This window comes from Molossus molossus, unplaced genomic scaffold, assembly GCF_014108415.1.
Source record: "Molossus molossus isolate mMolMol1 unplaced genomic scaffold, mMolMol1.p scaffold_m16_p_18, whole genome shotgun sequence".
Lineage (NCBI taxonomy): Eukaryota > Metazoa > Chordata > Mammalia > Chiroptera > Molossidae > Molossus > Molossus molossus.
Window position 1 is genome coordinate 53,769,231 of NW_023425353.1, and position 26,004 is coordinate 53,795,234.

Genomic DNA, 26,004 nt, shown 5'->3' on the forward strand with positions numbered 1-26,004 from the left:
ACATTGTGTGGTTTTCTTGAGGTGGCTAGTGTTTCAGAGATCTGTTGACTACTCCTGACATGCCTATCTAATAACCTGTAGTTGAGATTCCAGGTCTTTTGCTTTCCTGCAGGTGTCTTTGAAGTATGGCACACGCTCAGGAGTGTTGAGTCCAGATTTAATGGGCCTCATTGCACATCAATACATCAGATGACAATAATTAGATAGGATGAGGGGAGGAAATGCTTGGTTCTTTGATTGTTCCAAATTTCATTTCTGGAGTGTCCAGGGAGTGCTTTCATGGTGGAGACGGGAGCATTACCATTTTAACGAGCCCAGTCTCCCTGTAGTTTATGGCTTCCTTTCGCCCACAGCAAATCTGATGGGCAATTGCTTTTCCTCTCTCTTAAGGTGGCCTTTCTGGGATCCAAGATTAGGTCAGACACTCCTCCCCACTGTCAGGCAGCCTCATAAAGCTCCTACCTTTAATTGGAATTCCAGGCTGTTAAGTAGTGGCCTAATTTGCAGCCATGGGCTGTTTCTCATATTAACTTTGCCAATGGTAGGAAGTAAACCAGATTTGAGTATGGGTCTCCTCCTATGCTATTGTTCTTAAAGGATCAGATTTACATCCCTGGAAGAGAGAATACTTCTTTAAACATAGAATTATGGAAATGTGGAGGAGGCTGGGACCTTACCGGAAGTCAGGTATCCCCTGCTCAGCACTTCATACATTATAATCCAGGGAGGTGAGTTGCTAACCTAAAGTTACAGAGGTGATTTAGGGCACACAGGTGAGCAGAGCCTGAGCTAACTGGGATTACCCTGTAGGAAGGCTTTGCAGTTGTGAGGTTTCCCTTATCCTACATGAAGCATAGTCTGTGTTTCCTTCAGCAGTAGAACAGTTGGCCAAGGGAGCAAGGAAGAAAATTATAGTGCTGGTTCAATTTCCTCTTTCTGATTATGGATCAGTTGACCAGGACTGTCACCTTTCCCATGCTCAGAGATGTCTGTGAATTGCATCTGCCAAACAAAATCTTAATCAGGAAATAGACTTCCCAGATTACAGGACTAGTTTGAGAAATGTCTTAGGCCAGTGGAACTGGAGTTTTTGATCAAATTCTGGATGAATGCTAAGCTTTCTAAATATAAGGGGCTCACAGAGGACCCAGCCTACTATAATCTATGATTGTGGTCATTATTGATACTTAGGCTTCCTGCTGCAAGATTCTCCTTGGAGTCAGCTTGCAAGGTAGCAAGAGCTCTAGATAGTATTTGGTACCAGCCACTGCCCGCAAACTGTCACTCTGTGTAAATCCCCTGGTCCTGCTGGATCTGTGGAACAAAGCTAATCTGCCATCTGACACCTGGGCTTGTCACCTTTAATTCCAGACTTCTGAGCTGCTGTCTCCAGGGAAATAAAGGGAAAGATTTCTCTTCTTCCCTCACATACTCCTGACATCTACTATTTGGCTCATGGGCTCTTGCACCAGGGGACACACAGCGGCACCCCGCTCTTTTTCTGTTTAACAGTGGAAAGCCATTCCTGAGTTTTTGACCTGCCCATTTTGCAGTTTTAATTCGGGGGTGCAAAGGATCTCTGTGGCAAAAAAACCACAAAATACCTCCTTTTTAGAAGCTATTTTTGTTAGAAAGTTTATGAACAAAGAGAGACTTCGAAAAATAATCTGATTCCTAATGTTGTAATTTAAAGTATTACGAGGGCTATATATTTAAAGTATTATGAGAAGTATTTTCGGGCAGAGAATCTATTTCTAAGTTGCCCTCAACATTTACCTTCACCCCCACATACCTAGCCTGAAGAGGGTGGGTTTGCTCTCTCTTCCCTCTGTCTCGTCTTGTGGTACTTTGGTCCAGAGGTTAATCAGTTAATGCATTAAACTATTTACATACTAGAGAAAGGAAAAAAAATGTATGGCTATACTATACATACTCTATTATATGTATACATGTATATTATTTATACATTCACACACACATACAGGGTGGGACAAACGTAGGTTTACAGTTGTTCATGTGGAAAATAATACAATAATTAGTCAATAATAATACAAGAATAAACTCTTGCGTAGTCATAACTGTAAACCTACTTTTGCCCCAGCCTGAGTTTTTCTTGCATTTATGTGTATATATGTATGTATGTCTATATGCATAGCTATAGCTGTTGATATAGATCTTAACAGAGCGCTCTCACCAGATAAAGCCCCTGGTGCTCTTGAAGGTTAAGGCAACACGAATAATAGTGTACGGAAGAAGCTCTAAGTCCATTTCTGGCCTCATGACCAGTTGAAGAAAGAAGAAATATAGCAGCTTCTCAGATTTTCTTTTTTCTTGCTCTGTTATGCATATATGTTTATGTATCAATGCATTTACTTTCAACCTTTTCTTTTACTATTTGAAGATGTCTTGTTGGTGGTTAACTGGCCCATGACATGCTTAGATTCTTGGATACCAAGTGGGAATGCGATAAACTGGAAGGAAAATGAAGACCACTCCATGACTGAGGGGACTTTGGATATCCTCTTTTGGGAAAAGGTGAAATGCTTCTGTTTGTATGAGAGATAGTCGCTTATGTTCAGCATTGATGCTGTTGGTGCTTGGAAAATTGAATCTGTGTAGAAGGCTATATTTGGAGGCTGAAGAGGTAGGCTGTGGTAAGTAAGGTAAATTGATACTCTCAACTGCTGTTTTATTTATTTTTTATCCTTACCCGAGGACATTTTTCCATTTTTTGTTCATATAGAGTGGTAGGGAGAGAGAGGAAGAGAGAGAGAGAGAGAGAGAGAGAGAGAGAGAGAGAGAGAGAGAGAGAGAAACATCGACGTGAAAGGGACACATCGAGTGGCTGCCACCCACACGACCCAACCAGGGCCGGGGACAAACTGCAACCAAGGTACGTGCCCTTAGCAGGAACTGAACCCGGGTCTCTCTGGACCGCTGGCTGACGCTCTAATCGCTGAGCCAAACAGGCCAGGGCTCAACTGCTGTTTTACTTTCTTTCCAGATGTAGAGGTTGGAAAGCAAATACACCATTTTCCCAGACTCCTTTGCAAGCAGTGTTCTGTGAATAAGGTAGGTTCTGCCAGTTAGATGCACTCATGCAAAACTGGAAGGTAGACGTGATTCAGATACTACTGCTGTTGCTCCTGGCAAGCAAGGTCATGAAACTGTGCATGCTTAGAGGCATCTATGGAGGCTGGACTCAGCAGCTCAACATCTAGTCATCAGGTTCAAGGGTGCTTCAAGGCAATTATGGCAGGAGTAGGGGATGGGGTAGCAGCAGCTTCCTGACAGCTGGGTCATAGCTTCAGTGATATGTTATTAACTCTATAGACTGTGGTATGTGTGTATCTTGTTTCTCCAGCCCTTCGAAAGTTTGATGAACACTTAATACTCAGTGTTTAAATACCTTTTAGTTTGAAATACCTAGAGTGGTTTCTATTTTTTGTTTTATGCTCTGGCTTTCAGGTGTAGCTTGGAGAGTCCTTTCTATGGAGGAATGGAGAATCAGGACTATTCACTGATCTTCATTTTTTTTTTTATCCTCACCCGAGGACATTTTTGCATTTATCTGCAGATAGAGCAGGAGAGAGAGAGAGTGAGGAAACGAGAGAGAGAAACATCCATGTGAGAGAGACACATCAACTGGTTGCCACCCACACAACCCCAACCAGGGCCGAGGACAAACTGCAACCGAGGTACATGCCCTTAGCGGCAACTGAACCCAGGACTCTCTGGTCCGCGGGCTGACGTTCTAACCTCTGAGCCAAACTGGCCAGGGCATTAATCTTCATTTTTATGAGCTGAGTTCAAGGGCTCTAATTCCTTCTAGAAATTTACTTCAGCAATCCCAGGGGCCCTCATTTTACACATTCCCAACCCATGTATGCATTTGTTTGGGTAGGGTGCAATGCAAAGACCATTCAACTGGGAGTCAGAGAACCTAAAAGTTAGGCACAGATGATTTAGGGAGAGCCTGTAAAAGCCACTTGAGCTCACCAAAAATTTCCACATCTTGAGATATATCCACAAAGTCAGCAATGGGGAAAGGCAATGTATTTTTAGGCACATAAATAATTTAGTTCAGAATATTTCAGGTAGCACTGCATTATAGTCGAAAACAAACCTCAATTTAGATGGTTATAAAATGATTTCAATAAACATCATTGCTAAAAGCATAAGCATTTTAATTAGCTCATCTGTAACTCCGCAGGGCCTGCTGAGATATAAATATACATATATATATTCATAATATAGATTGTTGGAATATTTTCTTATTACTTCCATCCCTCTCTCCTCCCTTCTCATTACTGTTTTGTCACAAAATGACTTCTATCTTTTGAGTGAAAAGAGAATTCTCTTTACTTATATTCTGGGGTCATGGAAAATGAACACAATTATTATTTTTTTCTGGAAAGGGCAGAGGGTCTAGGATTGCTCACATGATCTCAATTCACAAAAGAACCGTAAGTATTTCATCTAGAATTTAGAATCCCTTGTTCCACGGTTTTAGTGAGGAGCAGATGAGTTGACTGAGTCTTCTCATGATAGAGAGGCCAGAGCACAGGGAACTGCATTGCAGATGAGCAGCTAAAAGGGGAGAAGGAAAAGGGGAAAAAGGGAGAGACCTTCCTACGAAGTCTAGACTTAGTTATAGGTAGGGCGTTTCTATCCTTTTTCTTGCTGAGTCTTTTCAGGAATCCAACAGGACAGGCTATGATTTCCATACTCTGCTGATGGGGAAACCAAGGCTCAGTGAATAACTTTTTAAAGCCATTTGGTTATGCTTTGAGCCCAGAACTCAAGCCTGGGAAAGAATATGGGCTATATCAGGGGTCAGCGGTGGCTTTGGCCTCAAGTGATGCTTGAAGGAGCACTAGGAAGTTGAAAGATCTTGGCAGGAATGATGGAAAAACAGAAGGAAACACAAAGCAGATATAACAATTAGAGGCAGAAATGGAAGAAAAATGATAGCAGCCCTTGATGTCTGCACCTGAGAGAACATCTGCTAGACACTTGGGAGTTTGTCAAGTTCTTCCATATTCACTGACTCTCATGATTTTGGAGGCAGTGGCGGAAAGAACTCAGGTTTTATAAATAGACATACTCTGGTTTGAGGCCCATTTCTGAGTCACAGCTGAGAAAATTGTGTGGCCTGAGAAATGGTCCTACTCCAGGTTTGGGATTGACTTTTGTTTTGTTTATCCATTGCTGTGTAACTCACCACCTCAAAACTTAGTGGCTAACAACAACCACAATTTATTTCTCATGCTTCTGTGGACTGAATAGACAGATTTCTTGCTTCATGTGGTATCAGCTAGAGCAGTGGTTCTCAACCTTCCTAATGCCATGACCCTTTAATACAGTTTCTCAGGTTGTATGTGGGTGTATCTGCATGTGGGTGGACCCGCCTGGGGACGAATAGAGGAGCGGTGTCTTGATTCCTAAGATCATCGGAAATATGTGTTTTCTGATGGTCTTAGGCAACCCCTATGAAAGGGTTGTTCAACCCACAAAGATTGAGAACCGCTGAGTTAGAGTATTAAGATGACTGGTTGGTCCAAAATAGCATCACTCACATGGTGGATAATTGGCATTGTTTACTAATTGAAGGCTCAATTGGTGTTGGCTGGGGCCCTTGGTTTTTCTCTATGTGGGCCTCTCCACATGGCTGCTTGGGCTTCCTCACAGCATGGTAGTTGAGTTCTAAGAAGTGATCGGGCCTTCAATGTACAAGTACTTATCAAGCCTCCAAGCCTCCATTTGTATCATGCTTGCTAATGTCCCATTGGACAAATAAAATCACTTGTTCAAGTTCAGAGACAGTATGATAGGGGGCTACACAAAGACATAAATACTGAAAGGTGTAGTTAATTAGGGGGCACCAAAGTAATAGTAATAGTAACAGTCTACTACCATCTCTCAGAGCCTGCTTAGTATCCATAGTACACAAAATATTGTCCATGGCTCAGCCCCCATCTGAAGTTCATGCCCCACCACAACTTTCATTTTTTAAAACTGAATTTATTGGGGTGACATTGGTTAATAAAATTATATAGGGTTCAGCACAACTTTCCTGCTAAACTCTGTTAGAATGTTCTTTGTGATATTGAGTCACAATTGGCCTTCCAGTTGTATCCACAGGTCTTAGTTCACTTAGTACAGGGCACTACCAGGCATTATGAACAATACAGAAGAAATATGAGTTTTGTTTCTGTCTTAGGATGTCAGTGGGCCAGATGGTGAGATAAAGCCAGCACATATGAGAACAAGCAAAAGCATATGGCAAGGGAGGGACAAAAATTTAGGGAAGAAAGAGCCAAGTGAAGACCAGAGTAGAAGAGGTTACTTTTCTCCCTTTCATCTTCTCTCCCTCTTTTCCCCATTTTCTTTTCTATCCTCATTTACCCAACCTCTTCTGACCTTCTAGTCATCTTAGGCTGGGGTCTTTCTAAGTTGAGTATGAACCAGGCTCATATACTTTAGTAGTTACCTATTGCTGTGTCACAGATATCCTAAGATTTGTGGTGTGAAGTATTTCTAATTTTTCATGACTGAGTTGTGGCCAAGCTGGGCAGTTCTGGATCAGGGTCTCTCATGAGGTAGCCATCAAGATGTCACGTAGAGCTGAGGTCATCTAAAGGCTTGACTGGGGACGAAGGACCCACTTCCAAGGTGGTTCACTCCCAGGACTGCAAGGTGGCACTGGCTGCTGGTGGGAGGCCACATCCTTTTCAGGAGAACCTCTGCACAGGCTGTGGAGTGTCCTTAGGACATGGCCTCTGGCGTCTCCCAGAACAAGCACGACAAGAGAGTAAAAGCCAGGTAGAAGTTATCCTTTTGATGACCCACTCTCATAAGTCACACAGCATCGCTTCTTCTCCATTTTGTTTGTTGGAAGTAAAATCCCAAGTGTAGCCGACTTTGCAAGTGGAGGAAGGACTAGCCTTCACCTGGTGCTCAAGGGAGCAGTGTCAGAGAATGCACAGGCCCTTTGGAGCTAGCATATCTGTTTCAGGGGTTCCTCCTGAGGCCACTCAGCACATTCTCTTCCCTTTCAGCAATTTCTGAGACACGGGCAGTCCCCATCGTGGAGATAAATAACTGCAGGGCACGCAGCAGACAAAGGGTTTCTTAGTCCCCGAGTTCTTGTTCCCTTTGCCAGGCAGTTCTCTTCTCACACAGACGACAGCTAACGCTGACCCCACAAGAATGAAGGATGGCTCTCAAAAACCAGCTGCTTTCGGAAGGACAAAGAAGATGTGAGTGGAGAAAATGGCCAGGGGGGCCCACTGTCTGCCAGACAAATCACGAAGGCCCGTGTTCCCCTTTGTCCACTCGGGGGACCAGGAAGGTGAACTTTCAACGACCGTCCCTTTGCTTCCCTTGAAATGAAATGTAATTAGACTGCTTATTTTTTGCTTTCCCTCATCCGCTCTCTGTGGAATTCATTATCTCTGATTTAGTAAAGTACATTACGCACCCAAGGAGTCAGTTCAACTAATTCCAGCTTATCTGCTAACATCACTCTCCTCTCCAACTACTTCCCTTGGAGGAATCAGCAGAGATTAGATCTGACCTGCTGCTGTGAAAAATACTAAAAGGAGAAAGGTGAAAACTAGAGTAAGGGGTCCTCAGGTCTTAGAAGAAATTGTCAGGGGTATTACAGGAATAGGTTTTGACTTTTTTTTGGTTGTCATCACTTTCTCTATTCAGACTTGCCGCTGGGACTTTGCTTAGAGCTGGTCTTGCCCAGGCTGGGTTCTGCCTGACCAGCTCACTTGTACCAAATGAGAGACTTGAACTCAGTGTTTTGGTCTGAGTCTGGTTATAGCACTGGACACAGCACCAGGCACTTAGGGGGCACTCAGTAGATCCATGGGATGAGTAAGTGGAAGAGAGTTTTGGAAGCAGAATGAGACTTGAACTGAATGCTGACCTGAGTCCTAGCTCTGGGTCTGTTACTAAGTACCCCATCACTTTACTCCTGTGGTTTTGACTCTCTTGCCCTTGAAATGAGAGGGACAGAGGTAGTCTGGGGACACTAGGCATTCTATGGTTCTGAGATACTGTGGTGTGTTGGAGGAATTAGAAATGTAGTCACCAGATGCGGCAATATCTAGAGGGATGCTTTAGCTTAAGACCAGCTCTGTCTATGCTGGTGTAATAGAACAGACTGAAGATAGATGCTCCATGTGTATCTATCTAGGGGCAGGTCACTGACCCTCTGTGGACCACACTTGACTCATCTCTAGAAGAAAAAGGGTGTGGCTGCTCTTCTGGTTCTAGGTCTTCTGCTTCCAAGTGTTTCCTCCATCAGTAGCTATACTGAATGAGGATCCTATCAGATTACTTGGGCTGTGCCAAACATTGGTGATAGAACACACTGAGCTTGGTCCTGGGGATTCTTGGGGACCCTTGTGTTACCAAAGCGATCCGTCAAGATGGTGAGAGAGAGCCTCCTCCTTTTCAGTCATGAACTCCGTAGGACTCTCCTGCAGTTTGAGAATGAGCTGAATTTGGGTATTCAAGGGGCTATTGATTCAGTCTTTTAGAATTGGAGGCAATTTTATAGACAATTGAGCATATCTCCTTCTTTCTGCTCATGAGCCCTAGAGAGGTGAAATGAATAACAATTTAGCAAGTTAATGGTTAGGCTCAGACTCTGGTCACTTTAAATTGAGAATTTCCTCCTATGTTAGGCCTCCTTAGGTCTTCAGGAAAAAAAACAAAACAAATCAAAGGTTCTATTGATTTCCAATGCCAGTATTAAGTAGAAGGTTATTTGAAGCCTAGTGCAGTGCCCATCACATAGTAGGTACTCAAAAAATACTGGTCAAAAAAATGAATGTGCGACATTCTGTGCCATAACTGTTATAGGCTCGCTTGCTTATTTATTTATTTATTTATTTATTTATTTATTTATTTATTTATTTATTTATTTATTTATTTTTATCCTCACCCGAGGACATTTTTTCATTTGTCTTCAGACAGATTAGGAGGAAGGGAGAGAGGGAGACACACACACACACACACACACACAGAGAGAGAGAATCATCAATGAGAGAGAGACTGGTTGCCTCCCACATGACCCTGACCAGGGCTGGGGACGAACTGCAACCGAGGAACGTGCCCTTGGCCAGAATTGAATTGAGCCAAACCAGCCAGGGCTGTTATAGGCTCTTTCAATAGTAAGGTTTAGGATTTGCCTTGTGGATTCCAAGTTAGTAATCATTTTTCCCACACCGAATTCCCCCATGCTGTTTCCTTTGAACCTGGCTCTTTCGGTGAATACTTCAGAGATATTTTCTTTTTATTTATTTTTTAGACCATATTCTTATCTCAGTTGCTTTGTCTTATGATGACAAGACCTAGATACATAGATATTATGGCTCTTGTGCAAAAACTGTGCCACTTTCAAACTGATTTATGGGACCAGTCCAAGGGCACGTATATGTAAAGTCTTGATTCAGGATTTAAAAAGAGGTGTGCAGATAAAACTGATGTATCTTTATTGATTTAGGAAACTGTAATGTCAAAAGTTATTTATAGAAGTCTGACTTCTTTTGTATTCTTAAAAGCTCATTTTCACTGTTATTAATTCACTACTTGTGTCCTCGATAAGGATATTACAAACCTAATTGATTTTGAACTCGCTGATTTTGAAGTTAATGAAAATGTTTATTTCAGTAACTTCACTTTCATTTGTTTTCTTCACCATTAAACCTGGTGATATAAATCCCAAACTGATTTGCCTAACAGCAGAAGGGGCTGAATATGAGAGACCTCAGTTCTCAGGAAGTTTTCCAATTTTATATCCTGGATAATGTGCCAGTTCAAGAAGGCATTCTGGCTCTTTCTCTTGAAAGACTTTTTTTTTTTTAAATGACTCTGTATTTGTTTTATTATTTAAGAACAAGTTGAGTTTCTACTCTCCTGAAAGAACATCTGATGACTTCTCATTGCTCCCCTGAGAGTCCCACACATTTAGCCTGCGATTCTCAGCTCTTGATCGTTTGGCTGCTTGTATACCTCCGTTCTATATCCCTTGCTCCTGTCACACACTCTTTTCTGTCTTGTCTCTCCAGGGTACCGCACACTTTAAAAATAATAGTGTCTTAGTTATCCATTGCTGTGTGACAAGTTACCCTAAAGCTTGAGGTTTTATTGCATCGTTCCTGTGGGTCAGGAATCTGAGCGGGGCTGAGCGAGATCTTACGCTTCAGGGACCTTCTCCTCGCAGGGCTGCAGGCAAGGTGGCGGCCGGGCCTGCAGTTACCTCAAGGATCAGCTGGACCAGGATCTGCTTCCAAGCTCACTCACGTGGTTTCAGTTCCTCTTGGCCTCCGGTCTTTGTTGGCTATTGGTCTGAGATCACCTTCAGTTCCTTGTCAAGTGGTCCTTTCATCAAAGAGAGCAAGCAATGAGAGAGAGAGAGAGAGAGAGAGAGAGAGAGAGAGAGAGAGAACCAACAAGATGGAAGTCATAGTCTTTTGCAACCTAATCCCAGAAGCGACAGGCATCCTATCTCATTTTTGCTGTTTCTGTTGGTTAGAAGCATGTGACTAGGACCAGCACGTCCCAAATCGGGCAGAAGAACATGCAATGACATGACCAGGAGGTGGGGATCATTGGGAGCCATGTCAGAAGCTGCTGACAACACACAGGACTTATGGTTAACACTTACTGAGTATGTACTATGTGGCAGGCATTCTGCTAAGACCTTTCCCATGCAATGCTCACAAGAATTCTTTTGAGTAGATAATGTTTTCATTTCCATTCTAGGGCTCAGAAAGGTTAAGTAAATAGTAAGTGACAATGGCAGGATCTGAGCCCTGGTCCTCAGGTTCCAGAGTCTTGTGTCCGGAACCAGCTTCCTCATTTTTCTATTCGTAGAGGTCAGCACAGCCTCTGGGACAGAGGAGCTTGGTAAATATCGAGTAGCTGCTAAACGAACCAATGAGTAAATGTAGACCTGAGTCACACTAGAGCTGCTTTTGTCCAAACTCTGGTCTTAGGCCTTGATCCAATCTAAATAATAAATAAATTCCCACGGGGTTCAATAAAGCTGAATTATATTTAATCACCGAGGAGAGCTCTGAATTTCAAGTGTAGGACCCAGGAGAGGAGACAGAGCTTTGTAAAGTGTTCTCACGTGACACAAAGCAGACTTCATTGCTACTGAGAACTTCAAAAGGTTTTCCCAGAAGTTAGAATGCAGAACCCAGGGAAAGAGAGGGCGGGATTATAAGAAAGACTGCCACAAATTCGAGAGGAGTATTAGAATAGTATGTGGAAGGTGAACTGAGTAACTAATTATTGGCAGGGTTTTTAATCAGATTTCCTTTTCTTTTTTTTTTCTTTTTTTTTATCCTCACCCGAGGACATTTTTTTGCTTTTTGTTTTGCATTTATCTTCAGATGGAGCAGGAGGGAGAGAGGGAGAAAAAGAGAGAGAGAAACATCAATGTGAGAGAGTCGCATCGTCTGGTTGCCACCCACATGACCCCAAACGGGGCCAGGGACAAAATGCAATTGAGGTACCTGCCCTTACGGGAACCGAACCCGGGTCTCTCTGGACTGTGGGCTGATGCTCTAACCACTGAGCAAAACTGGCCAGGGCAGATTTTGTTTTCCTAAAGATGAATGGGAGTCAAGCTAGCAGGCGAATGACTAGCTGAGCTAGAGATAAGCTGATGATGGACCTGTGTCAGGATGGACTGAGAGAGCATAGGCACGACAGGACCGGGGACAAAGAGGTCTTCCCGCATCCAGCTCAGCCCGCCAACAGCTCCTTTTAGCATCTCTCCACCTTCAGGACTTACTGAGGGGCTTGGGCTCCTGTAGGAACAGGTCACATGGAGCCAGATGTATGGATGGTAGACACACTCAGCATCTGAGGATATTATTTTAGTATATAGCACTGGGCAATTTTGATAAAGTAGTGTCTCATGGAGTCTGTTTTGTGTCCGATACTGAATCTCCGAGGTGAAGTTAAGAAGTCCGAACAGACCTATCACGTGACTAGGTCCTTCTCTCCCGATGGGGAAACCATGTGGTAATTAATTCATGGTAAAGTTTTCCCGATGAGAATGGACTGCAATTCCAGTGTTTAAGGGCATCAGGATAATAGTTGGGCAGCCACTAGGCCGGTGGATTCTTCGGGCCATGGTCTCCCCTTCTTACATTGTGGGCTCTCACCTGCTGCCTCTCTGAGTCTCACTTGTCTGCATTCCAACTGGAGTTCCTCCCCCCTTCTGATGGATGCTTCTTTTGTTTATGTTATTGTTGTTCTTCTGAATTAATACCGTGGCTACAAATGAAGCTAATTTGTTTCTCTCCACTCCACTGGCACAGAAAACCTTTAGTCTTTGTGGTACCATTTGCACCACTGACCTCATCTATTATTTACTGGTTTTATAATTTAGCCCAGCCTTTCATATGCCTGTAAGATGTCACCTGCTCATTGGAATTATTATCTCCAGTTTATAAATACAGGAACAAGGCTTAGAGGGATCAGTACAGGGGATTTTCCAGGGTAGCACAGCCAGTAAGTGGGAGACTCTACTGCAGGTTTTCTGACTCCAGACTCGGAGTTTTTCCACTCCACTCCTGCCCCCATGCTAGTTCCCCACAGAGTCACAGCTGGGGGACTCCCATTGCGTTGCTCCTTTTGTCATAGTCACCTCTGGGTGCACTATGTTGTTTGGTGAGGTTGGGCCATGACGAAAGGGGTAGTCTAAGAAAATCCAAGTAATGAAGAGTAAACTTAAAGAAAGAAGGAACCAAACAGGAGGCTGGAGGTGTCATGTCTCTCTTCCTATCTTGGGGGAAAAATAAACAATTTGGTGATATGGGGGACTTGAAACACAGGTGCAAAAATGGAGGATGTCATGACCTATCAGTTCCTCTCTGGCCCCATTCCCTGGCCAGGTCAGCCGTAGCTTTGTCCATCATCTTCTCTTCACTGGACCATCTGTCTTGCTAGTGAGTGGCTGCTTGGCTGGGTGACAGAGGCTGTTGTCCTGCCATCAACAGTACTTAGAGGTGAGGGGCTTGGCAGGAGGCAGCTGCTGCCCTGGACATCTGGGATGCAAGTAGGAGCAGACCTCAATATGTTGTGCACTCTGATTCATTTCCAATTTAAAAGTAAAGTTTTTTTTTTTAATTAAAAAAGTTTTTAATGTTGGACATTATTTCAAATTAAAAATGTAATTAAGAATAGTGTGTATGTCATCCAGACAGAACATCCTTTGGTATACTCTCCCTTTTTTTTTGTTTATGTAGAGAGGAACAGAGAGAGAGAGAGAGAAACATCGATGTGAAAGAAACACATCGAGTGGCTGCCTCCCGCACGACCCAACCAGGGCCGGGGACAAACTGCAACCGAAGTACATGCCCTTAGCGGGAACCAAACCCGGGTCTCTCAGGACCGCAGGCCGACGCTCTAACCGCTGAGCCAAACCGGCCAGGGCCTTTGGTATGCTCTCTATCATCTCTTTCCACCTCTGCTCATGTTCCAGGGTCTGTTTGCAGTCTCCAAACCCCCCCCCCCCCAGATGGCCTCTTTGGATCCACAAAGCCTTGTTCTATTGGAGTGTCCATAGTTGTCTGCCTTGGCCCTGGCAAACTTCTCCTCTTTTCCAATTAGTGGGGGAGTGAGTGAATCAGTGGGTACCTCAGACCACAGCTCACCTCCAAGGAGCAGGGAGAGAGAGGAATCATCTCATAGCTGCTCTGGGCGTGGCTGGCACATTCCTGCTGTGCAAGACACGTAAAACAACCACAACAGGTGAAATCAACTCCGTAAGGCCAAACCGGATTTATCGCAGACGTGCGGCAGGTCTTCATTAAGCCTACTCAGTCGTCCCTCGTTTATCGCGGTTAATGCGTTCCAGACTCCAGCGGTGGCACCTGGCGTTGAAGGACTCCTGGGGTGCTCGAATACATGGGCCTACAGTCCATACGTACAGTAATTTTAATTGTAATAGAGGGGTATATAATTGACTCAGACAACCGAGCGCGTGCTGTATCATTTTCACTGTCTCGGTCAACTTTTTAATAAATATATTTGAAAAACTGCGATAGAGCGAAGCCGCGAAAGTCGAAGCGCGAAGTGGCGAGGGACGACTTCGTACCATGATGTGGCTCTTGGGCTGGGCAGGTCCCATGGCAATAAAGTATGAAGTCAAGCATTCAAGCCCTGGACCTGGACCTAAACAGGCTCCAGATGGGGCCAGCTCCTTCCTCCCTCCATGGTTCTGAGGGAAAGTCATGGATGCACAGCCTCCTGGTGTACCTGGCACAGGTGCTGGGAAGGAATGGTCAAAGTTCCTTGGGGCAGTGTGGGCAATAGAGCAATGACCGTGCTTCCCACTGGACTTCACGACAGCCTTCAGAATCCAGACGATGTTCTGCCTTTTCCTAGAGGACATGCCTTGCTGTTTTCCAGGAAACTCGAACCCCTCAGCACAGGCCCATTTGTCTATGTCCCAGTATTTCAGTTCCACCACCACACCTCAGTGACAGCATTGCGTCAATGTTCCTGAGGACCCTGCATGGCCACGGAGAGGGTCTGTCCACAGAGAGGAAGCGATTCCAGGCTTTGCCTCCCAGGATCTTACTGCGTGATGCTGGCCTGTCCACGTAGGAGAGCTGGAGGCTTCTGACTTACTCTCTGATGGGAGAGGGACTGGAAAGTGTCACCAGGGGGACTGGCTTCAGTCAGGATGACCCAAGGACCCACGAAGAGAGCTTGAGTCAACTCAGCTTCTTTCATAATCCCTGGTGCTCACCCAGAGATCGAGATGGAACCTGCTATTAAGGAACCGGGCAAGTCAAAAATCTTTCTAAAGAGATTCTGAATAATATCTCTTTACAGTTTATACTATAGAAAAATATCCAGAGTGATAGAAATGACTCTATTTCTTATTAAATTTAAAAGACTCTTTCTGGGGCTATAAATAAATTCTCCATCACTCACTTAGGGTAATGAAGCTTGTAAATCTTCTGCCCTGAAGTTTTACGTCCCAGCTTGCCTTTTCCTACCAGCCAGCTTGTGCCAACTTTGTTACCCACCACCGGTTCATGTATGCGTCAAGAATGAAAAATAATTTTAATATTTGCCAAGGTAAAATATAATTAGGTTGGCAAATATGCCATTAAAAGGGTGTGAACAAAATCTCCAGACTAAATAGAAATTATTTCTGGATTGTCTTCTGTTTGCAATTATCTCTATTATCGATCTCTTCTATGATCACGGGTAATCAGAAGTTGATCATATTTAAAAATAAAACCAAGCCCAAATAGAGCAGTGTAAATAAAAAACCATAACTAGGGGACAAAGTAGGAGGAAAAATTGCAAATGAACCATATGTGCTTTATCAATCATTATTCTATACATGCATCCATCCATCCATCCATCCATCCAGTATTTAGTGTGCTACATATGCAAGGCACAGTTCTAGGAGTTGCATGGCACAGTAGAAAGTCTTACAAGCTTCAGAGTCACACTGGCCTGAGTTACAATCCTAGTGACATGCTATCTAGTAATACTTTTTCTTACTCCTTGCTGCATCATCCACTGACTGTCCCATCTTTCTCTCTCATTTATGGGATAATTCAGTATCTGATTTACTCTTGTATTCCTCTCCCAAAGACAGTCAGCACTCTTAGTGTTTTTAGCATGAAAATTGATGACTCATCCACACCATGGCCTCTCAGTTCCTGATCTCATCTTCCTTCACCTTTTAATTTTCCAAATAAATGATGGAACACTGATTACTTGCCAGGCACTGTCTAGATACAAGGGCTGTAGGAGTAATGTGATATACATGATGTTTGACCTCATGGAATTTATACAGGTGGAAAGGTATAAAACAATAAGCAAGCAAACAAGAAAATTTTGTCTAGACAGTTGCTATTAAATAGAATAAATGGCCTGTTCTGGATAGAGAATAATAGGGTTGAAGGTTTGAGTTTGCATAGGAGGATGAAAGAAGTTCTCTCTGAGATGATGAAATGTTGAATAGAGACTTGAAAGATGAAAAGAGGTTGACCGTGCAAAGAGCCAGGGGAGAAACAATTCAGGAAGAAGAAACCAGAAGTCCAAAAAGGCTTTGGGGTGGTAATGAGCGTGGAATATTCCAGGAATAGAAAGTTGGCATGAATGGCTTAAGCAGTGAGTAGAGGGGGTGGTACTGGATGACATGAATTGGTGGGATGTATGTGTGTGCTTTTGTTGCTTTGGTTGTTTGTATCTTATGTGCACAAAGTTGAATTGATCTTCTCAGTTTATTATACTCTAACTTTGCTAGTCTGTGGCTGCTCTCTCTAAAACTTTACTTCCCCATTTATCTCCAATTTCCAATTCGATTACCCTCTCTCTCATATACTTCCATTTTTGTGTATTTATCTTTTGTATATGTTCTTCCATTCTATTTTCCATGCATCTACTTACATACAAGTATCCATGTTTGTTGTATTTTATAGTACTTGGATTAATGGTATTGTGCAATAGATCTTGCTCTAGTCTTTAAATTTTTTCACTCAAGTTTTTGAGATCTCTACATATTGTTATATATATCTAGTTCATTTTTTTACTTGTTGTATAATATTCCATCACATGTACCTATACTTTTTAATTATTCATTTCTCAGTTTGTGGCTACCTAAGTTCTTTCAAGTTATTTACCACCAGGAACAACACTGTACATGTGTTCCCCAGTGAGAGCTTCGAGATGTATCCTCATACATGGGAATGTTGGCTCATAAAATATAAGAATTATTTAATTTCACTAAGTATAACTAGTTTGATTTCCCAAATTCTATACCAGTGTAAATTCTCATTTGCAATGGGCAGTTTTTTTATATACTTACCATCAAATCAACTTAAAATCTTTCATAGCTGTTTAACTTTATTCTCAGAATGCTCAGCCACATTAGCCATTCTGTCATTTTTTTTTTTTTGATCCAGGAAAATGATACGCCATATGGAGCAGGGCCAAACCTCTCAAACGAAACCCAGCCTAGATCAAACAAGCAGATCCTCAGATGCATGAGTGGACCATTAGGTGACACTAAGACCCTTTCAGGGAATCAGCAAGATAAAAATTGTTTTCATAATAATACCAACACTTCATTTGCTTTTTTGAACGCCCATTTTCTCATGAATGTACAGAGGTTTTCCAGAGGCCACATGATATGTGATGTTGCAAGAGGTTGAATGCAGAAGCAGACAGAAGACCAACTGTTTTATATTAAGCTAGATATAAAAGGGATTAGAAAAATGTAAAATATCCTTCTCACTAATCTTTTAATTTAGAAAATATAGTTATTTTTCATAAAATATATTATTTAAGTTAATGTATAATTACTGTTTATCACTGTTATTTAGAAATTAAACAGGTTAATTTTTTAAGTGACTCAGTTTTAATTCCTCACATGATAAATATCAATATATACAATGCTCATATGAAATCTTTCTGGAGTCCTCAGAAGTTTCAAATACTGTCCTGAGACTAAACATTTGAAAATTGTTGCTCTCAAGAATGGCCAGATAAAACTGGGGAGAGATCTGAGGATTCTAACTTCTTTTTGAACATAAAATTTATTTGCTTTTCTCTCTCTTTTATCCCTTCCTTTCAGAGGTTCCTGTACCATAGACAGCAAAACAGAGAGACAGACAGAGCTTATGTTCCTGAAGACATTGTTAAGCTGATGAATCAACCAGCCCCGAAGGCTGGAACATAGCTATGGAAATGCGTCCTGTTCTGTGAGATAATAATTTTCTTTGTTTGATTTGAGGTGGTTGTTAATTGCAGCTGAAAACATAAGGGAAGCGGAGAGAGGAGAGTGTTTTAAGAATCTAGGAGCAATTAAGTCTTAGATAATGAACACTGAAGGTTGTCCTAGAATTTGGCTACCCAGAGGCTGGGGGTGACCTTGACAGGTCATTTTCAGAGGAATGGTAGAGTTGCAAACCAGATTAACTTGACTTCCGGCAAACTCACTCTCCAGCTGGTGTTGCTTTGTCTTTTTCTTTGTCTCCTTTATCTTCCTTCTCTACCAGACCACAAAATGCTGGGGTTCTTCTCAGCTTAGTCTGCAGTTTCTTCTCTTTATATTCTTTTTCTTAACGCCATTCTTTCCCCACAGGTCTAAATGTCATTTTATGTTGATGTCGCCCCAGATTTACATTTCCAGCCCAGGTATCTCTCTGCATTTGATTCACACGTGCAACTGCTCACCTGCCATCTCCAGCTGAATATTTCCTAGACATGTCTGATTTAACCAGGCCAAAGCCCATGTACTGATGTCCCCCATCCCGCCTGCCCGCTCCCTTCCCTCAGCTGTCTCTATCATTCACAGAATCCCCATGGACCCCCCGCTGCTTGAGGCAGAAATCCAAGTGTCCCTGTTGAGTCCCCTCATTCCCTCTCTCCCTGGTTCTAATCCTTTAGGAAGTTTTATTGATTCAAACTGCAACATGTAACGGGAGTCATCTTCTCTCCTTGTTCAAAACCATCCTCTTGACTCATATCACTAACACTTCTTGTTTGCAGTATTAAAAAACCTCCCAGCTGGCCCCTCCTCCATTCTTTCTCTCCTCCACCCAGAAGACTGATCTTAAAAAAAAAAAGCGATGTAGATCATGTTGCTCCTCCTGCTTTAAATCCTTCCACTGCTTCTGTCTCTATTATAAAAGTCCCGACTCCTCCTCATGACCGACAAGGACTTCCCTACTCTGGGCCCTGCTAGTTCCCTCAGCCTCACTGCATTCTGTCCTCCCATCCTTGCTCGCCTCCCTCTGGCTTAGACTGATCATTTAGTTTCTTGACCAATCTGCTTATTCTATTTTGGATGTTCTTCTCACCCCTCACTGCTTGGAGAGCTACTTCTACCCCTTTAAATCCCAGCTAAATGTAATCTCTTTAGTACGGCCTTTCCTTCGATTTCACCTAAGATCAGTTTGCCAAGTATCTCCTACTGAGTGCTTTGTTTGGTTTGATTTTCTAATTAAATTTTTTTTTTATAGCATATATAAGAATTCAGAGTCACTATGTAAAACTATTTCTAAATATTCTGTGTTTGGCCACACAGTAGGAAAGGTCTCACGCTTGCTAAGTGCTCTCAGGTGAAGGGCGGTTTCCATCACGGCCTTGGCTCCCTTATAAAGGAACAAGAGTTCATTTCCTAGACGAGTTCAGTAACTCTTAGTGACTCAGGAGAAAAAATAACCAGAGAAAAACACCAGAGACCATACTGACTCTTGGACTCCAGAATAATTATTTCTGAACTCTCCCAACTGAACCCATAAGAGATTCATTTAGTAATGTTAGATCCTTTCAAAGATCCAGTCTTTTGTCACAGATTTACTGGGCATGTTACTAAACCAAATGTCTTGTGACTCCTCAATTTGATTGTTAATAATAGTGAATCAATAACTTTGTGTCCCTTCTTTGAAGTCTGCAGCTCAAGTGTATCTGAGAGGACCCCCCAGAGGGAAGGGAGGGAAACAGGGACCCGATCTTGGGATTTCCGGTTCGGGTGACCACTTTTGCTTGACAATGTTGGGGCCAGTGGTGGGGATGCTGAGCTGATATCTAGACAGGCAGATGATACCAGACTGAGTGTATTTGGGCCCTGAATGCGCATCTTCTCTTCTGGCATCTCAGCAGAACAGGATTTTGGGGAACGTATCTCTGTGTTGGGATGTCATGGAAGGCAAAACCAAAAGCAAGCAGACAGGGGATTCCTACATTGCCTGCCTTCCTCTCTGTAGCAAAATTTTGAGAATCTTCATAGGGAAGAAGAGGGAAATGCCCTTGGAGATGCCAGTCCAGGAGGAGGGGGCAGGAAGGAACTGTGGCACAGTGTTCTATGCAGCTCTTGAGGCAGCTGTTTGTACCTGGGGGGCAAGCCAAGGGGTTTGACTTCCTGTACAGGGCAGGTCCTTTGGCCTAGGGCAAGTCTCTAGAGAAGGGGCAGCTGTGAACAGTTAGCAGCCAATATTCACAGCAGCTGAAGCACCCACATAGAAAAAAGGACCTGGGTGGGGCACCAACGCATCATGATAGCCGCCGTCCAGGGCGGGGTTACTCCTCAAAGCCAATTCCACCTTTCCTTGTGTCTGAAGACCTCTCTGCGCCATCGGGCCTGAGATGGCCACGCCCTCCCCCTTGGCCCTTTGACCTTTCCATTTCCATCTCGTTGTCATTGACTCTTTACTTGTCTGTATTCTCCACCAGGCAGAGCTCCTTCAGGGGGGAATTTGGCTTTACCCCCCCCCCCCATGTCTTCTCATCTCCAGAGGCTGGCACCGTCCTTGGCACAGAGGAGGTAAGTGCAGCACTCCCTCGTGTCCCAGGTCCCCTGCCTAGTGATCCTTCTCTATGCCCTCAGTACTGCCCTCTGTTCACTCGTCAAGGTCATGGACTAAATCACAACCTTGGGAGACTTCGATGAACCATGTGTGAAAATTGGGCAATGCTCAGAGGAATTGAGAGTCACCAGCCTTGTTTTTGGGTTATATATGCCTTTAAAAAGTTTATTTAAAACACATTGTATGTTAAATCTCTTCTCCCTACTTCCCAAATGGCACAGTGGAAGACAATCCCGCTGTGCCCCTCTTGGAGAGAAAAAGAGCCTAGGAAATCTTAAAGCGGAGTGATTATTCCCATCAGCAGAAATCAGCCGTCGGGGTCTGAACTGAGGGAGTCCCGGGAGAGCCTGACTTTCATTTCGTTTGGATGCCATTTGCATGCATTCAGTGCTGAGAGGGTCGCTTCGGGAACTCGGATGAAAGAGAAGTCAATGGGGAGAAAGGAGAGAAGGGACAGAGACAGAAGACTGGGGAGTGGGTGATATTGGAGAGATTTCCGTGTTTATTAGCAACTGCTTGGGAGCCTAGGGACATTCTCAGCCTGACACCTTGCATGCCCCACTAGGCTCCTGAGCCATGGAGGAGCCAGCAAGGCACAGGATAGGTCGGGCTTTTGGGGACACGCTGTGATCGCTCCCAGAAATGAGTGATGGTTGAGTCATAGCCTCCCCAGGTGAACATCTCTCCTTGTCTGTAAGAGAAGCAACTCGGGGAAATGCATGAACTTTCCCTGGCTGCCTCTAGGGCTCTGCAGCTGCAGGGTGCGAGGTGCACCCATCAAACAGCCAAATGAGGGTCTGGGGAATCTGAGGGGCCGTGTGTCATTCATCTACGCAACTGGCACTTCAGGGTAAGTAAGGAGGAGGTGAAATGAATCTTCCAGGGGCTTCGAGACTCCGCTTGTGTTCTTTTCCCTGCATCAATGTCCACAGGTGTCTTCTGTCTACACTTGATCCCTCCATCTGAAGATTGTTTTTACAGTAGGAGTTCATTTAAAAATGAAATTCAAATGTGTTAAGCACCTCTATGGGCAAGGCCCTTAGTTAATTGATGGGGACCCAGATTACTGGTTTATAGGAGACAGACGTATTAATAGATGAGGGCAGGGGGCACGTGGTATTAGGGGGAAGGTACTCTTTGCTGCGTTGGGGTTGGGAGTAGAGTCAGGAATGTCTGGTGCGTTTGGCAGGCAAGTTTTCTAGGCAGAGGGAACGGCCTGTTCAAGGGCTTAGAAGTCTAAGCAACAGCAGTGTTCAGGGCTGGCCAAGCAATTTGATATGTTGGAGAAGGAAGTCAGGGTGTATGGACTGGGCTTGAGGTCCTCACCTGTGGCTGAAGAGCTTGGCAGAGACCCTGCCATAAAAGGCATTAAGAAGAGCATTCATATGAAGGAGCAATGGTGCCTCGAGACTTAAACGCCATGTTTCTTAATTGTAATCATTGTAATTGTAACTGCTGAGAGCAGGGATGACAAAGGTGGGGTTTTTGGAGTCAAAGTACTGGTAGGTGAATTTTTCCTTGGGCAAGGAAGTTTCTCTTGCTCCTACTTTAGGCTGTTTCTGAACTAGCTCTGGAATATACCCACCTTGACGAGTCATTTATTTACTGAGCCACCTACTATATACTCAGAATAATATATGTGGCTGAGAAATACCAAAGTGTCCCAGGTCATGGAGTCTTGTCGCTCCAATGGGATGGAGCTCTGCTCACTGCCAGGACTAACTGCCCACCACGCCTGGCTTGACATGAGCCGCAATCATTCTTAAATCTCTAGTGTATCCATGGCACATGCTCCGTAAAGGCTTGATGACTGAATGACTAGTACACATGACATCATTTGTGAACACAGGTTGTGGGAAAGCCTTTGTGAGTCTAACATTAATAATGGTCTTCTGCAGTTCGGGGATGTGGGGGTTGACCTGGGCTGAGCAAAGTCGATCTGGTCTTGCTTCTTCCCTGAACTGTTTTGTGGTTGGAATGAGCCTCTTTGTAGCATCTGGAAGATAAGAGATTTGAATCAGCGCTTCCCTAATGTCCCTTCCAGTTCAAACATAATAATATTTTCAATCTATGAATAGGAATATCAAGAATCCTGGATTCAAAGACAAGAAAGACTGTGCACCCTGAAGGTTGTGGCAAGATGCAAAAGACCCCCGCAAAGGTACCTGGAGCTGAGAATCCACTTCTACTTTGCTCAGAAAGTGCTTGTTTTTATTCCTTGTAAAATATAGCTGGAAAGACCTATAGTCTATTCTGGGGTGTTGTGGCAATTAATTAGTTAATGTTTGTGAGGTACAAAAGGAACAGAAAGTGCTGCATGTAAAACGTCATATAAATGCTAAGTGTTATTGTTTTCCATCTGATTCTCCCCCATTTGATTTCAGTTGCATATCAGAGTAGTCATAACAGCATCAGTTGGGGCTCCTCTGGCTAATTATGCTGCCAATAAAAGGGGAAAAATTCCCTTTTAAATTTCCATTTTAATTTCTCTCCGTCTATGACCCCTCCTCCTCTCTTTTCTCCAGTGTGTTGTGTAGAGTTGCTAACTACTCGGGGGTCAGTAAAAGTCAGCACCTTCTGATTTTTCTCCATACTCATTGCCGTCTGTGAGAGACCGACATTCTTCCAGCAAGTTAGCAAATGGTGCGTCGGTGCCTACCCAGCAAAAGAGCTCAGGTGGGTCTCTCCTTCCCAGGGGCTCCTATCTGTGGGGGAGGAGTAGAGACCAGCCCCCTCTCCTGCACAGGTGACATTGTTCAAGGAATAGTGTGACAAGTTTGGCGAGAGCCAGGCAATGGCATCCTTGACAAGCCATGTAATAAACTGAGGGGTAATTGATACAAAGGCCGACTCCCCTGTGTATCAGTTTTCTATTGCCATGTTGATGCCCTGTAACCAACCTAAAACGTAGTGGCTTAAAACAAGTATTTCTTTGGTTTAAGAGGCTGCAGGTTGATGACTCTGACCTGGCTCAGCTGGGTGTGTTCTCATGGCCAGGGGTTAGCTGGCTCTTGCCAGTGTAGGCGATCCTTGGAGGGGTTGGCCGATCCTTGGAGGGGTTGGCCGGAGAGAGCTCTGCCCTGCTGCCTCTCCTTCTTCAGTGGGCTAGCCTGGGTATGGCATTCTTCCGACACTGCAGAGGTGCAGAAGTGAGAAGGCAATCCTCAAGGTCTCCCAAGGTGGGTGGTGGGATACAGACTGCTGCTTTGGTGGGAGGGACGGCAAAAATCACACCGCAAAGGGCAGGATGCAAAAAGGGGCGAAAAATCGGTGCAGTTCATGCAACAAACGTACTACAACGTGCCTCAGCCCTAGACTTTCTATATCTCTGGGGATCAGGACATTTGCATTTTAAAAAATATGTTCTTATTGATTTTTTAGAGCGAGAGGAAGGGAGAAAGAGATAGAAACATCGATGTGTGAGAGAAACGTTGATCAGAAGCCTCCTGCACGCCCCCAACTCGCAACCCGGGCACGTGCCCTGACCAGGAATTGAACCGGGACCTCTCAGTCCATGAGAATGACGCTCAATCCATTGAGCCACACTGGCCAGGCAGGGCAGTTGCATTTTTAAACAGGATATGTATTCTCATGCTCAGTGAATTTTGAAAACAACTGAACATAAGCAAAGAACAGCAGAACGTGAGGTCATGGCTCCCTTTGTGGGCTTTGCCCCAAATGCTATGCTCCTCACCCTGCCTACTTTCCCTTTCCTCCTGTGCAGGAGAACCAAGTTGAGCCTCTTCAACTGTCAATAAAGTGTGTACTGTGACTGTGGGGGGGAGGTGAGGAGGGGAAGGTTCTGTGAACTTGATTGGCAGCCCTGGCAGGTTGGGTCAGACTTCAGGAGGAGGAGGAGGGATGCAGTGGAGGGAAAGGGATGCTGGAGCAGAGTGTGGTCCAGCTGAAGGAATGTACACGGGAGGGAAGCCTGGAAGAGTAAGCCAGACCCGGCAGCTGGGCCCTGGGGAGCTCAGTATGTAGCTCATGTAGGTCCTATGTTAGGGCGGTGTGATAACGAAGTCAGTGTGGAGGATGGAAGAAAGTACCATGGCCTAAAGCAGGGCTTCCGCTTCCAAAGGTGGGCTCCTGTCCACGAGGGTCTTTCCTGCAAGACCATTGAGCCAGCATGCCTTGGGGGCAGAGTCTGAAAGAAATGAAACATGTTTGTCCCTCCCTGTTTAGTTAAATGTGGACGGTGGGACTGTTCTTCCTCTGTTCGTGGGTGATGATCCAGGTGTACTGCGTGGAGGCTGTGGTCACTCCTGTCTCGTGCAGCGTCCTCCGGCTGGTATTTCAACGTCCATTTCCTACATGGAGTCCAGACGTTGAAGCTGGTTTAATGTGATGCATTTTGCATTTTCTTCTTTTAAAAAATTTTTTTTTTCTTTATTGATTTTAGAAAGAGAGGAAGGGAGAAAGAGGGAGAGATAGTAACACTGATGAGAGAGAACTTCGATTGGCCGCTTCCCACATGCCCCCAACCAGGGCATGTGCCCTGACCGGGAATTGAACTAGTGACTTCTTGGTGCACGGGTCGACGCCCAACCATGGAGCCACACCGGCCAGGTGCATTTTGCATTTTCCACTCAGCCAGCTGAAGGCTCTGAGGACCAGAAAGCCTGCGGTCAGGAAAAGGAGTTTCCCTCCTGCGACATCAGTGTCTACTCTCACTACCCCAACTTGCTCATGACAGTTTCCTGAGGTCACGGGGGAAGAGGGAGGAGAGGTAAGGGCCACAGGAGCTCCTTACTTGGCTGGTACTGGCATGGACTGGCTGGCGTTCCTTCTGACTCCTTCCCTTCGGGTTCTGCAGACACACCCTGTCTTAGGCTGGGTGTGAGGTCGTGAGGAGAAGCTGGGTGGGGGAGGAGAGGGAGCCAAGGAAAGCTATGACTTCAGGCCGGATCCCCAGGAGAGCCATGTAGGTTGGTTGTGAGGGGCGATCTGGAGTCCGGACTCAAGGGAGCTGGCCTCCCCGCTGCCCTCTGCAGACATTGGCTAGGGGCTGGCACGGTGCTGGGCGTGCAGGACAGACTCCCGGGCACTTGCGGGAGCTCCGGGCAGTTTCTAAAGACAGTGGCAACTGCAGGCTATTAGAGCAAGAGCAGAAGGAAGCTGGGCACTGAGTGGACAGAAATGGGAAGAGGGACCCAGGGATGATGGCAATGACAGGATCTCCTGCACCCCCTTTCCCAGAGGACCTGGCTCTTGCAAGTCCCCCGAGGCAGGTGGCTGGCACTCAGCCAGCTCTCAGAGTTCTCCTTCCTCAACCCCAGGCACCTGACAACACCCCCAGTTTCTCTCTGCTGAGGTCTCTGGACCCCTTCAGGCCCCTCTCTGGGACAGGAGTGGAGGGCTCCATGCCTGCTCTCTCTTTCTGGAACGTTCCCCCTGGTCCCCAGGAAATGCTGACCGATGCCTTTTCTGTCCTGGCATCTCTGGGAGCGCAGTCCCCTGCCCAGTTCCCTCTCCTTGGCTTGGCCATCAGCTGTGAGCCAGCCGCCTCCGAGGCCTTGGGACTATTGAGGGAGGGGTCAGGCAGCAGCCCACTGTGACCCCAGATGGTAGAGGTCCCGCCGCAGTGAGCCACAGAGCAGCTCTCTCTGAAGGACTCCCAGCC

At 44.8% G+C, this 26,004-nt stretch overlaps 1 long non-coding RNA gene across 1 annotated transcript; it reads left to right on the top strand.

Annotated features, from left to right (window-relative positions):
- Positions 1 to 7,246: 7,246 nt before the first annotated feature.
- LOC118632902 lies at positions 7,247 to 23,039 on the top strand. The gene is made up of 5 exons (XR_004960126.1): positions 7,247 to 7,354; positions 17,645 to 17,771; positions 20,248 to 20,338; positions 22,460 to 22,542; positions 22,907 to 23,039. It is a non-coding gene; the product is annotated as an uncharacterized LOC118632902 (long non-coding RNA).
- The last annotated feature ends 2,965 nt before the right edge of the window (positions 23,040 to 26,004 follow it).